The sequence below is a fragment of the Mauremys mutica genome, chromosome 1 (assembly GCF_020497125.1).
Source record: "Mauremys mutica isolate MM-2020 ecotype Southern chromosome 1, ASM2049712v1, whole genome shotgun sequence".
Taxonomy (NCBI): Eukaryota; Metazoa; Chordata; order Testudines; family Geoemydidae; genus Mauremys; species Mauremys mutica.
This window is the reverse complement of record NC_059072.1, coordinates 199844188-199858186: the sequence shown is the minus strand read 5'-3', so window position 1 is coordinate 199858186 and position 13999 is coordinate 199844188. Positions and strand designations below refer to the sequence as shown.

The 13999-nt window shown below is 42.9% G+C and overlaps 1 protein-coding gene across 4 annotated transcripts in view; it reads right to left on the bottom strand.

The window, feature by feature from the left end:
- ITSN1 (intersectin 1) overlaps positions 1–13999 on the bottom strand; it is a 195930-nt gene that overhangs the window by 155155 nt on the left and 26776 nt on the right. Inside the window, exon 2 of one of the 4 annotated variants that reach the window (XM_045002375.1) lies at positions 60–207. The exons of the other annotated variants lie outside the window; for them this stretch is intronic. The gene's annotated coding sequence lies outside the window, so the exon portion shown is untranslated. The remainder of the gene's footprint in view (positions 1–59; positions 208–13999) is intronic. 4 annotated transcript variants of the gene reach the window in all.

Here is a 13999-nt window from a genome sequence, read left to right as displayed (position 1 = left end):
TGCAGGAAAGAAGTTTATTGGAAAACATAGCAGCTTACTGGCTAAAAGAAACGTGTCACCTTTCATGAGAAAGTTGTTATCTGGGCTGTCAGCATCAGCATGTTTTCTTTTTAACTAACGTGTTAAGGATGTTATTGCTGGCACTGTTCCATTCAACTTCTTGTGCAGCTCCCCAGCTACTCTGTTCAAGGTGTTTTCTTTATGTCACTGGAACGAAACGGATTCAAACAGCATGTCACTGGAGTCTGGGATGCTGTTGATGGCAAGGCAACAAGGAAGAACAGAACAAGGGAGAGCACTATTTTGCAAAGAAGAGAAGGAAAAAAATCATACTTCAGCAATGAAGTCTAAGTTTTACAGCCTAAGGACCAAACATGTTATTATCAAAAAGGTCAAGAGGCCACAAATCAATACTTTGGGGTAGATTCTGAGCTCTGCTCCTCTCCTTCTGCAGTATTCTGGTGGTGCAAAAAGTGGAAGCTGCTACACATCCCTTGCTGGCAACTTCTCAATCTGAAGGAGACTCCAATATGGCTCAAAGATGGTACAGCCAGCTCCTACCCTTCACATCCTTCATGCAGGGGTTGGTGAGTGATTGGAGCACGTTGCTATCTACCAAGTGGTCTCTTGGGAACATTTTGCCAACTGGAGCACAATAAGCTGACCCCAGGCTGGGGCAGAGAAGCAGGGAGCCATAAATGGTTTTTGGTTCTCAGCTTCTCCTCTTCACTCCTGGGTGGCTATATGGAGGAAGAGAGACATTCTTTCCTAGGCACTCACCTAGGCTCAGACATACCTAAAATTCCTATCACAATCTCCCTGGAGCTTCCACAGCCTAGCAGGAAAGCAGGCAAAATAGCCAAAGATGCTAACTATTCTCCTTCCGGTACTATGGTGTTGCAGGCAGGCAGCGGGGGAGCTGCTGAGCAATTTCATTAGGGAAGGACAGCTGCTCAGGGCATCCTGGCACAGTGCTGCTCCTGTCATTGTTCAGAGAACATACATGGATTACTACACAAATCGGATTAGCCAACAATTATGACTGCTCATTGTTAGTCAAACTTTTTTTTTTTTATTATGCACCTTTAAAGAAAAAGCCACAAAAAATAAATTTTGATAATTCATTAACACACCCATATAATAGAGTTAAGTGCGCAGCATCCTAGTAACCTTAACTATGTCCTTCAGGCAGATGGAAGATTATCAGGATTGGCGGGTGAATGGAATAGCCAAGGTGTTGTGGGTGGCATAATGGAGAAGAGCAACACAGGGTTTTCCCATGGCGAGGGGTGTGGGGGGGTAGGCGGGGGGGGGGGCTAGGATATTTGAATTGACATGCAGATATGGCATGTGAAACATTGGATAGAGCACAGACATAAAAAGGGTACAGTGGGGAGAAGGAGCCCTGACTTATTGTTCCACGCTAATCCTCACCACCACTTTCCGAAGAGCCTTAAATGAAGGCGTGATCAACTTCTACATTTAAATGAATCACTGATGTGCTACCCTAATAGGGATATGCTCCAATACGTCTGTTAGTCTATAAGGTGCCACAGGACTCTTTGTCGCTTTCTAATAGGGGCAGTAATTTTGAGAATTTCCCAATTTACCCTTGCCCCACTGTTGTTACGAGATCAGCTCTGTTAGTGCATTGGTGGAACATTAGCTAGTCAAACTTAGAAAGCAAATTTTCTAGTGAGATTCACTTCTAGCATGTCCAAGGTTTTCTTGACCTCGGAAACCATAATTAATGCAAAATCTTAAATCTTATTTTCTATCTTGTGTAACTTGACTGCAAAAAGTGTAATGATTTTTCATTGTTAGCCCTGTGCTACCACCATTTGGAATTGTATATGGGTAAAAGACAGCAGGAACGCAAAGAACAGCCTAACAAAATGGAGTTTGCCATCTAATGCAAATACAGACTCTTCAATATCAAACAATTAATAAACTGTGCATAGATTCCCCACATTATCACACCTGAGTATTACATATACAAAAAAAAACTGATCCGACTCATCTAGTTGTGCACTACATAGCCTGTATATCCAAACGATCTTATCACTGCCTTTGCCTGCTTTTAGTTAACCCCACTTTTTATGTCTCTTAAAATTAGACTGAACTCTTCAGGACAGAGACGGTCTTGTTATGTCTATACAATACCTAGCACAATGGAGATTCTGACTGTTGCCTCTAGGAGCTATTGTAGCAGTACCACTAATATGCAACTGTCAAACACTTTTCCCTCTTGGACCAGCACACTGGGAAACCCCCACCCCCAAAAGAACTTTGGTTCTGTCACTTCTGAGCCACCACATACTAAATTAGCAACTTTTATTTTTAGATTGTATACTATAGTGCTACTTGGAATGTTGTTCTACTATTCATCTGAGAGAAGACACATTCTAGTGGTTAATGCACAGGGCTGAGTCTCGTGTTATGGCTTTGATTTCTAACTAAGGTACTAGCCTACTCTGACCACAGGCAAGACACCTACCCTATCAGTTTTCTCATTTTTTAAAAACAGTGATTAACCAATTCCCCTCCGAGGGATGGTGTGAGGATTACTTACAAATGTTTGTATAACACTCTGAGAAGTACTTCTTCCACTCTACCCATAGAACCGTAGGACTGGAAGGGACCGAGAGGTCATCTAGTCAGGTCCCCTGGACTCATGGCAGGACTAAGTATTATCTACCCAGCATTGTTACGGCCTCAAATTGAGTGCTGTGTCCTGTTCTGGACACCACATTTCAGGAAAGATGAGGACAAACTGGAGAAAGTCCAGAGGAGAGTAACAAAAATAAAGGTCTAGAAAACATGACTTACAAGTAAAGATTTTTAAAAATGGGGTATGTTTAGTCTGGAGAAGAGAAGACTGTGGGGAGGTCATGATAAGTCTCCAAGTATATAAAAGGTTGTTATAAAAAAGGAGTGTGATAAATTGTTCTCCTTAACCACTGAGGACAGGACAAGAAATAAAGGGCTTAAATTGCAGCAATGAAGTTTTAGAATCGATATTAGGAAAAATTAAGGTAGTTAAGCACTGGAATAAATTACCTAGGGATGTTGTGATATCTCCAACATCGGAGGTTTTTAAGAAAAGGTTAGATAAACTTATGTGAGGGATGGTCTAGATAATATTTAGTCCTGCCTCAGTGCAGGGGACAGGACTAGATGGCCTCTTGAGGTCTCTTCCAGTCCTACATTTCTATGATTTTCAGATATAAGAAATACATATAGCCACCATTCTTTTCAAACACTGAATCTCTTGACCCTCTCTTTAAAAATGTCCCACTGTATTGATAAAAGGCCTGAATATGAACCCCTTGCTCACCAGTGAAGCTAACAGGATTACTTGAGTGAATAACTGTTCAAAGTAAGCAAGCAGTTTACAATTTAGTACTCAGTTACTTAAGTGAAGGCTGCACAATTTCAGATCAGGATATCAGAATCTGAAAAAAGTGGACTGATAGCATAACTTGGGAAACTATTAGTAGTGTTTCAATGGAGGACTTAAGTTATGAAATTAAACCTTTATTTTTCATTCTCCCGATGCAGATGCTCTTTTAAGGGAATTTATCAGACATGGACACTCTGGTAACAGGGTTTTGACAATAAATGACAGTTCAGAGTTTACTGAAGAATGCTGATATAAGACTTAAGTTATCTTTAATGGCTGTAAATTTGTTAATGTTTACAAGTCTACATCTGTAGGTAAGTGACATGACTCTTAACAGCTTCACTGCTGCCCAAAGGGTTTGAATGAGAGCAGTAAAACTGATTAGCCTTGTTAATTTCACTCTGCTGCTTGGCAAAAGCTTCAGGCATCACTAGGGGCTCTTCAAATTCCTGAAAATAATATTTACATTTGAAAACTTGGCCAAGATTGAACAGTGATTTTTTTTTTTGATTGCTCACATCAAGACTCCCTGTAGGGGGGCTGATTTTCAGTAAATGCTGAACGCCCACGTGCTAACTCAGGCTCCTTAAAGATGTCCCAAGTTGGACATCCAAATATTGAGATATCTAAAGTAATCAGTAATCTATAAAAATATTAGCTTTTTTTTGGTTTATAAACAGAAGCTTAAATTACACAGAATGGATAAGTTTAGGCCCCCACAATTGCCAGGAAAAACCTTTGACTCTGGTGGAGACTAGCTTTTTCACGCACTGTGTTTAGCCCGGAGACTTTCCTATTTACATAGAAACAATCAGTGTTAAAAAAAGAACTAGATAAATTCATGGAGGATAGGTCCCCCAATAGCTATTAGCCAGGAAATGCAGGGATAGTGTCCCTAGCCTCTGTTTGCCAGAAGCTGGGAATGGGCGACAGGGAATGGACCACTTGATTACCTGTTCTGTTCACACCCTCTGAAGCACCTGGCATTGGCCACTGTCAAAAGACAGGATACTGGGCTAAATGGATCTTTGGTCTGACCCAGTATGGCTGTTCTTATAATACTGTAATTCTGTGATTACCTCAAATAGTATCCTGCCAAGGGATATTTTGCCATAATTTTGACTTCCTTGAGAAGGACGTGGTTTTTATCTGCTTGTTTCCTGTTTGTGGAGGAAGGTAAGTCATAGCTATTACTCTATTGACTTGTATAGTGGTTAATGAATAGTGCCCACAGAGATTACATAAAATACTTGTACCTAACCAGGAGTATGAAAGAGGTCTAACTCCCCCATTGTGCACTATCCATTAGCCATCATACAAGTCAATAGAGTAATAACACTGGAGATAGCTATGATTTACCTTCCTCCACCAACAGGAAATAAGCAGATAAAATCCACATCCTTAAACAAACAAACAAATAAATAAATATACATTCAACATCTCTATGTACCACAGCCCAGTTTTCCTCCTCCACTGCCTCCAGCTTCTTGGCAGCGATTACCCCAGTCACAGAATGCACTGGCTGCATGTTAGTCCCTTCATTGCCCCTGCAGCTTCTCCTAGTCTCCTGCACCTCACTGCCTGCCCAGCACAGGCCAGTTCTTTCTCTTCTCCCTGGAAAGGCAATCACTGGCCTGGGACCAATCGTTAAAGATGCAGGAACAATGTAGGTGAAAAAGAGCGGAAGTCCCCCATTTTCCACCACACAGCTATAACCTCCTCCTTTGCACCAAATCCATGCACTATTCCAACACCCCCCATGTTCCACCCTCACTGTTGGGACCTCCCATATTTCTCCACAATGTTTCAACTACTCCAATATTCCCTTCGTCATGCTATTTGCTCTGATCACCCCCATACCACTGCTGCTTCAAGCCCCCTAAACACACACAGTTCTACCCTGTTCCTTGCTACTGCATGCCCCAATAAGCATAATGGAGCTATGAGGTGGGCAATGGCTACATGAACTGCTCATAGTCTACCTGGACATAATAAAGGACAGGAGAGCAGAGATGCAGAGTCCCTACCCCAAACCCGGCTCTAGGTTGTTGGGAAGTGACTTGACAAATACTCAGAGCATGCTTGTTCTTAGCTCCCAAATATCTTGGTGCTATGTACTGGGCCAAGCCCCAAACATGCCCATCCCCAGCTTCTCACCCTAGCTTCAACATTATATGTCTGTGTCATGCACTGAACATGCTCATTCCCAGCTCCCCATCCTGGTTTCTGCACTATGGGGGCATGTTTTGAAGGGGAGACAGATGTGAAGGCAGAACTGAAGCCCACATGCATCCCCCACTGCACAACTTACCCCCCCTTTCTCCCCATACTCCTGCATTGTTGACTTCCCCCCTCTCTCCCAGAAGAGCAGCACTGGAAGAAGGGGAGGGGAAGGAAGAGTGAGGCTTAGTGTCCCTTCCCCACTTCCTGAAGTGAAATGGGGAAAATACAAATGAGGTAGGAAGTGCTGGTTTCATTTCTCTCCAATTGGGAAGAAATGGGAGGGAATGGGAGCACCCTCCTTGGTCTTGGAAGGAACAGGGAGGGAAGGGAGATCTGTACCGTAGAGGAAGGCACAGATGGTTACGCTTCACTCCCTACCATCACCTCCCAGTATGTCAATCTTCATCCTTATGGTTCTGCTCTGCCAGCACTTCTGAGCACTCAGATAAAAGGGGTCTGAGGAGGGTCCTTTATTAGTTGAAAGATGGCAGAGAAACTACTTTTGGAAACCAAGTTCTTCATCAAAGCTCTAGTCAACCTGGGTTTTCAAAGACAGTGCTTGGACAAACACTGTAGGGAGTCATCAAGGAATGTGCAGTTTTCTCCATAGGTATGCCAGAGCACAGCCCAGTGAAGCAAAGCCCCTCAACCCGCACCCTCCCAACTCCTCTCCCTCACCTCCCCAACTACCCTTCACTGCTGACCCCCCTTATTCCCTAGCTCTGCTCCAAAAATGTTAAAAAACTAAAAATATTATAAGCGACTCATGTTAGAGGGACTGTGTATCAAGAATCCCTGGACCAAGTGACAGAGCAACTTGCTTTCCTTTGATCACACTCAGTCCTACTATTCAGGAAATGATTGAGAGACATGATGCTATTATCTTTGTGATGGGTTCAATCATCACAGAGAGTCCCTTGGGACTGTCACCTGATGTGCTGAAACTATCTCTGAGCCCGTTTTCTTTGCCAGCTTGGGACGCCAGAACCCTGTCTGGCTCAACAAGACACGCTAGCCTGCTGCAACACAGACCCAGGGTCTGAACCATGCCCCCAGAGCTGCAGACTTAACTGGAAACAGCTCAGCAAGTACTCCTGTCTACGGACACCGAGCTCCCAATGGGATCCAAACCCCAAATAAATCTGTTTTACTCTGTATAAAGCTTATACAGGGTAAACTCATAAATTGTCTGCCCTCTATAACACAGAAAGAGATATGCACAGCTGTTTGCTCCCCCAGGTATTAATCACTTACTATGGGTTAATTAATAAACAAAAGTGATTTTATTAAGTATAAAAAGTAGGATTTAAGTGGTTTCAAGTAATAACAGACAGAACAAAGTAAAGTACCAAGCAAAATAAACCAAAACATGCAAGTCTAAGCCTAATACATTAAGAAACTGAACACAGGTAAATCTCACCCTCAGAGATATGTTCCAATAAGCTTCCTTCACAGACTAGACTCCTTCCTAGTCTGGGCCCAGTCCTTTCCCCGGTACAGTCCTTGTTAGTTCCAGTTCAGGTGGTAACTAGGGTATTTCTCAAGACTGGCAGCCCCCTTTGTTCTGTTCCACCCCCTTTATATTATATATCTTTGGCACAAGGCAAGAATCTTTTGTCTCTCTGGGTTCCCACCCCTCCTTCTAAATCAGGGGTCTCAAACACGCGGCCCGCGGGGTTATTTTCTGCAGCCTGCAAGCTCCTCGTGCCCCCCCCACACACCCTCTCCCAGCATTTACCTAGAGAAGCTCCGGCCCAACGCGCACCAGCAGCTCCCATTGGCCGGGAATGGGGAACCGCGGCCAATGGGAGCTACTAGGGGCGGTGCCTGAAGCAACAGCTACACCCCCCCCCGCACCCCTCCTTCCGCAGGTTCCGTCAGCTTCCCGGAGCGGCGCGGGGGCAGGGCAGGCAGGCAGCCTGCCCTGCTCCCGGTGCGCATCGGGCTGGAGCCTGCCCCCTGAACTCCTCCTGCAGCCGAACCCCCTGCCACACCCCGCACTTCTCCTGCACCCCAAGTCACCGCCCTGAGCCCCACTGCATCCCTCCTGAACCCCAACCCACTGCCCTGAGCCCCTGCTGCACCCTGACCCCCTGCCCTGAACCCCCTGCTGCACCCTGCACCCCGACCCCCTGCCGCACCCCGCACCCCGACCCCCTGCCCTGAACCCCCTACTGCACCCTGCACCCCAACCCCCTGCCCTGAACCCCCTGCTGCACCCCAACTCCCTGCCCTGAGCCCCTGCCACACCCCTCCTGCACCCCCTGGGGGCAGGGAGGGGGCGGAGTTGGGGTGGGGATTTCAGGGAAGGGGATGGAAAGGAGACAGGGAAGGGGTGGGAAGAGGCAAGGCCTCATGGAAGGGTTGGAGTGGGGGCGGGGCCGATGGCAGCGGGGGGGGGGGGGAGATGTCAGTAAATGCGGCCCTTGGGCCAATGGACTAGTCCTCATGTGGCCCTCATGGTCATTTGAGTTTGAGACCCCTGTTCTAAATGGAAAAGCACCAGGTTTAAGATGGATTCCAGTATCATGGGATATGGTCACATGTCACTGTAAGACCTCATTCTTCATTACCTACCTCACTACACAGGCAGGCTTGCAGGTAAATAAACTCATTCACAACCAACTGTCCTAGTCAATGGGAGCCATCAAGATCCTAAGCCACCATTAAGGGCCCACACTTTGCATAATTACAATAGGACCTCAGAGTAATACTTCATATTTCTAGTTTTAGATACAAGAATGATACATTCATACAAATAGGATAAACACACTCAGTAGATAAGCTTTGTAATGATACCCTACAAGAGACCTTTTGCATAAAGCATATTCCAGTTATGCTAATAAGTGTGAATATAATGTATTTCCATAAAACATATGGAGTGCAACGTCTCAATCTTAACTGCTTACTTGAGTCTTCTTCTTATCTCTAATTAATGCTAATTTCCTGAACAATACCGCTGAAGTAATAATCAGAATCTGCATGTGGATTTTAGAGAACTTTAAAATATCTCACTTAAGCCAGAAATGTTGGTGTCTGAGCAAAGCTTCCTAAATGGAGACCCTGCAGAATTCAGGCAGAGAGCAAAGACAACACTTTTTCTCACCTTGAGCTACCCAGCTTCTGTGATAATAGATGGTCTGCAAACTTTTGGCTTCCAGAAACCCCTAGTCCTGCAGCATATGTGCATTTCACACTTTTGGAGCATTAGTTTAGCTTGTGCTGACATGGAGAGCTAAACTTAAAACTTAATTATAGCAGAGCTACTGCTCTGCTGTAACTGAAATTGCCACATTTCCCTCATATAATTTTGCAATCAGCCAAAAATATGTAACCAACCCTAGTTATCTTACACCCCTCCTTACCTCACAGTCCTCTTTACTACTATCATGTTCCCTCCCACCAACACCCAAAGTTCCCTTTAGTGAAACAAAACAGGCAAACCCAGTTAGCAGCTGACACACAGATTTGCAGGTGCATTGAAGGTATGTATGCCTCTGCTGCCCCTGACTCTCAGCAAGAGCTGGAAACTGACTTGCTTCTTGGGGGGCCATTCCTCAACACCCTGAGTGGCCTGTGTGCCACAGTGTAGATCCTTTCGAGAGAAGGCTTGCTCTTTGGCATAAGAGTAAACTAGAAAAGAAAAAAAGTCTCTCTTTATGCTACTAAAGAGAAGAGGTGAAGAAATTCTTTCCATTTCTAGATGTTTGTTGGATATTTTGTCTTCACTAAGCCTGCAAGAGAAGGGAGTTGCAGCACTGCTTCACAACAGAATCCATGGGTAAACCAAATGCCAGTTTGGGGGCCATACTAGACAAGAGAACTCAGAAGCAACGTTTTCTACTTTTTCTAGTAAACTGGGTTTAAAGAATCCTCATTCTGCAAAGAAAGGCTTGGCTTGTCCTATGAAGCTACTGATGCAGAACAGACTAGACTTTAGTAGGTTGGACGTGGCCGTATGCCAGCAATATACAGGCTGCCCCCAAAGCTGCATGGAGACTGAATACCAACTACAAAGAATGAACAGTGGTTTTGCTTCAAGAAACATTACACTTCTTATGAATTTTTAATCACAGAATGCAAATATCTAGCAATTTTGACTTCACCACATCTACATCTGCTTACACTGGGCCATGTCCATTGCCACAGACCAGAGGTTAAATCTTTTTTGTTACAAGGAAGAATTTAATTGACTACACTGCAGAGAGCTTATTGACTTATTTTAAAACAGCAGTGTTCCAGATGTAGATGATCCTGCCCCTTTGTGGGAAATATTTACAGCCTACATAAAAAGCTGAATTATCTCATTCACAACATTCTGAAAAGCATAAACATACAAAAAGTTTTCTGAATTAGAAAGCCAATTTTAATTCCTTGAATGAAAGCATGCGTCCACTCACTCTGGGAAAGATTACTAAATTTTGATCTCCAATCACATGCCACATAAAAGGCTGAGAGAGGACTCGGCAGAAGAACTACGAAGGAAATAAAGTGAATACATTTTCAGTGTGACATTTATGGTCCAAGGAGACTAAGGCTATTGCTACACTACAGAGCTTGCAGTTGCAGCTATGCCACTGTAGCGCTGCTAAGCCAACAGGAGAGAGCTCTCCCATCAAATTTATTACTCCAGCCCCCACAAGCAGCAGTAGCTATGTGGGCAGAAGAAGCTCTCCCAGAGACACCAAGCTGTCCACACCAATGCTTAGGTCAGTGTAACTTATATCGCTTGAGGGGGGGGGGAAAGAAGGGGGAACGATCTTCGCATTGCTGAGTGACAAGCTGTAGTGTTTACATAGCCTCAAAACAATTTGGACAGTGAGAGATACTATACTAAGGCTGAAACAAATAACTTTATGTAAAAGAGTTAGCGCATACAAAATGAGCGAATCAGTTTCATCTTGTGAATTCCATATGCACTGCAGAGAGTACAAGGCAAAAATGTACCTTTTGAGCCCTCTCCTCATGTTGGCTATATAACCACTTGCTGCAGCCACTAGCCTCTAGCAGAATATTTAAAGACACTACTACATTCAAGTAACAACTATTTGAGGGTTATATATAGGGTGACCAGATGTCCCGATTTTATAGGGACAGTCCCGATTTTGGGGTCTTTTTCTTATATAGGCTCCTATTACCCCCCACCCCCGTCCTGATTTTTCACACTTGCTGTCTGGTCACCCTAGTTATATAGAATAAGTTTATCAGATTTGAGATCTTAATATTGCCAAAGGATTAGTTATTTAAACTTGATTACTCTTCATTTTAAAAGATGGGTGATTTTTTTAAGCAAGATTATTACGTTTTCTTCTTTGACCTCAGCTCTGAAACTCAGGGCCCTGGATTCTACTCAGGAAAGCTCTTCAATACAATAGTGTATTTTCTTTTAAATCCGACCTAATTTGAGGTAGAATTTGCTAAAAGCCCACAAAGTCTGAGACTATATAGGAAAAGGGACTTTTGAGAAAAAATATTGAAAATCCCTCCCAAAACATGATCTGATAGGGAACTAAAGCTCTCTGCTATTTTAACACAATTATGCTGCCAGGGATGCAGTGTCCGTTGCAGGAAGAGGATAAAGAACAGAGTAAACAGCAATTTTAATATAAATATATCAGTTTGGCAGCTTAATGCTGGAAAAAAAAATGATACTGGGTTCTTGTGGCTTCCTGTGTCATTAGTTTTCATGTATTCATAAGTGGCTGAAGAAGCAGAGTCAGGTTCTTGGTTGTGTGTGAAAAAAGTGTTTTCTTATACCAGACAGAATGACAATGTCACCTTTGATATTAAATGACAGCATTTTCAGAACCTTAAGGCTTGTCTACACTACCGCATAGGGTCAATCTAAAATATGCAACTTCAGCTACATGAATAGCGTCACTGAAGTCGATGTACTTAGATCTACTTACCGTGTGTCTTCATTGCGGTAAGTCGACAACTGACACTCTTCCGTCGACTTCGCTTGTGCTTCTCGTTCTGGTGGAGTACCAGAGTCGACGGGAGAGCGCTCAGAGGTCAATTTATTGCATCTATACTAGAAGCGATAAATTAACCCCCGCTGGATCGATCACTGCCCGCCAATCCAGCAGGTAATGTAGACAAGCCCTTAGCGAGTGACCCACTGAGGAACATGGGATCAGGTATTGTGCAGTTTAGAAGTTCATACTCTTGTGATTACACTAAAAGAGATGAGAAAGCTATTTAAGAAAATCACTTTTTCCTGCTTCTGCCTATCTGTACTGATAAGCTGAAAGAGAAGTACATTGTAGTTGAAGGGATACTGTTGATAAATCATCTATTTACTGTCATGTTTACAATGTTACTTTGGAAACATGCTTTCCTTTCTCCCTCCTCCAATGAGATGGGTGAAGAATGGCTATAGAGCAAGGTAAGTGCCAAAAAATAAATCCATTTTCTATTTGCTTCATCTTTTAGGGATGCCTGTTAAAACATTCTAACTTGTTGAAAAATGATCTCAAGTTTTATGGCAGAGCAAATCTACTTCATCTTAACTTCTGAACCTGGTAACAGCCACGTGCAAAGGGATAGAGAGAAATAGTGTTTGGGGAACAGCTTTTGTAATATGAAATGGTATAGGGCAACAACAATATGTGGAAAGAAACAGTGCTTAACAGATCCATTCACCCATGGTGATTAAAAACCTTTCCCAAGAGAGTGTGGGGATGCATTCCACTAATTCTGCAGAATTTAAGATTGTGGTTTTTTAAATAAGTTTCAATCATTTAGGGTTGTAAAGAAACATGGGCGGCTCTAGACATTTCGCCGCCCCAAGCACGGCGGCATGCCGCCCCAAGGATGCACTTGGCATGCTGGGGCCTGGAGCCGCCCCTGTAAAGAAAGCTTCCATATGTGAAGAAAGCATAAACTGAGGTATCATCTTCATTCATTTATAGAGACCTGTAATGCCTCTCCTGCTGTTCAGAGATTTCCCAAGCTGCAGCAAAGTAAAAAGTGACATGTCTGGTCAGAATGAAAGGCAAGTAGGGGAAGTGATAAGTCTCATATCAGTTTTGCTCCAATGGAAGCTGAGAGTAGCAGCAGAGGCAGGTACTCAAGATATTCAATGAAAAGCTCTGAAAGACCCAAGATCTGTGAAGATATGTAACTGACACCTACCACTAACACCTTCTCCACAGCAGCAACAAGGATTTCAGGAGGGAATAACAATAGCTGCTGGTAAAAACAGAAAGGGAAGCTTCAAAGTTAATCAGAATATACAATTTTTTTTTATTATTTTTTTAGCATCCAGCTAGTGAGGCCCTGAGCAGGATCTTGGGGACAGCATCCTGGTAGAAATCATACCACTTTTTTACACCAGATCAGGGACCCCAGTCAGTTGTCTCCTGTACTTCTCTTCGTTGTAAGTAAATTTTCAGGTCCTATGTGAGAGGGGGCAGGACAAGTGGTCTGGAGGGATAAAGAACTTAATATAGACAGCGATAAGGAGGGGGGAGAGGGAGCACTGAAAATACTGCAGAAAAAAATATCATCTATAAAAAAGAATGGAGTGAAGTTAGCAAAGAAAAATGGTACAACATACATATTACTATACTGACAGGATTTATTCCTTTAATTAACAATGGGCATAACTTTGGGATAACATGCATTTTTCTTGTTGATTAGTACGTGTCCGATACATTTTTCTGAACTGAAACAATATGAAGCTCTTTGATAATATCCTATGAGTCTGAGTGATGTGTAGCAGCGGTCTCCATATATCTCATTAAGGAAGTGGCAAGCTTTGTCAATCTCTTTACAGGACAAAAATTCCTTTCAATAAGAGGATAAAGGAATTAGTGCTGTTGGTGGCTTGTTTACTGTAGGTTTCAAATCTTAGGTCCATTAGATTTATGTTCCCTTTGGGCATTTCAATAAATCTATTTTCAGCACCTAGAAATGAGAGGCTCCTGCAGGGTGGATTAAAAAATATTAAATACAAATCCAATTTAAATAAAGTATGGGTTAATTTTAAAAAATAAGCCTATTTAAAATTAAATTTGAAATTGACAACTCATGTTAAGGCTTAAATTAAATAAAAAAAATACTAAGCAGTACATATTTGCTGCCAAGTCAAGCCACTGAACTGGTGGAAGTCATTGACTAAGCACCTGGAAACAGTTTGTTGAAGCACTAAATCAGCTTTTGACAGCAGTAGCCTTTCCTACAGGTAAAGAGAAAATATTTTCTTTGTTTGTTTACTAAACTAGTTCAGTTCAATGACTGGTTCTTAACTTTTAATGACCTAAATTTGGATTGAAAGAAGCAGGGAAGTATTTTTTCCTCTTCCAAACTATGAATAAAAACTAGACGTGGAAGGGTCAGATTAACTAGTTCTAAAATCTTTAACAGCAT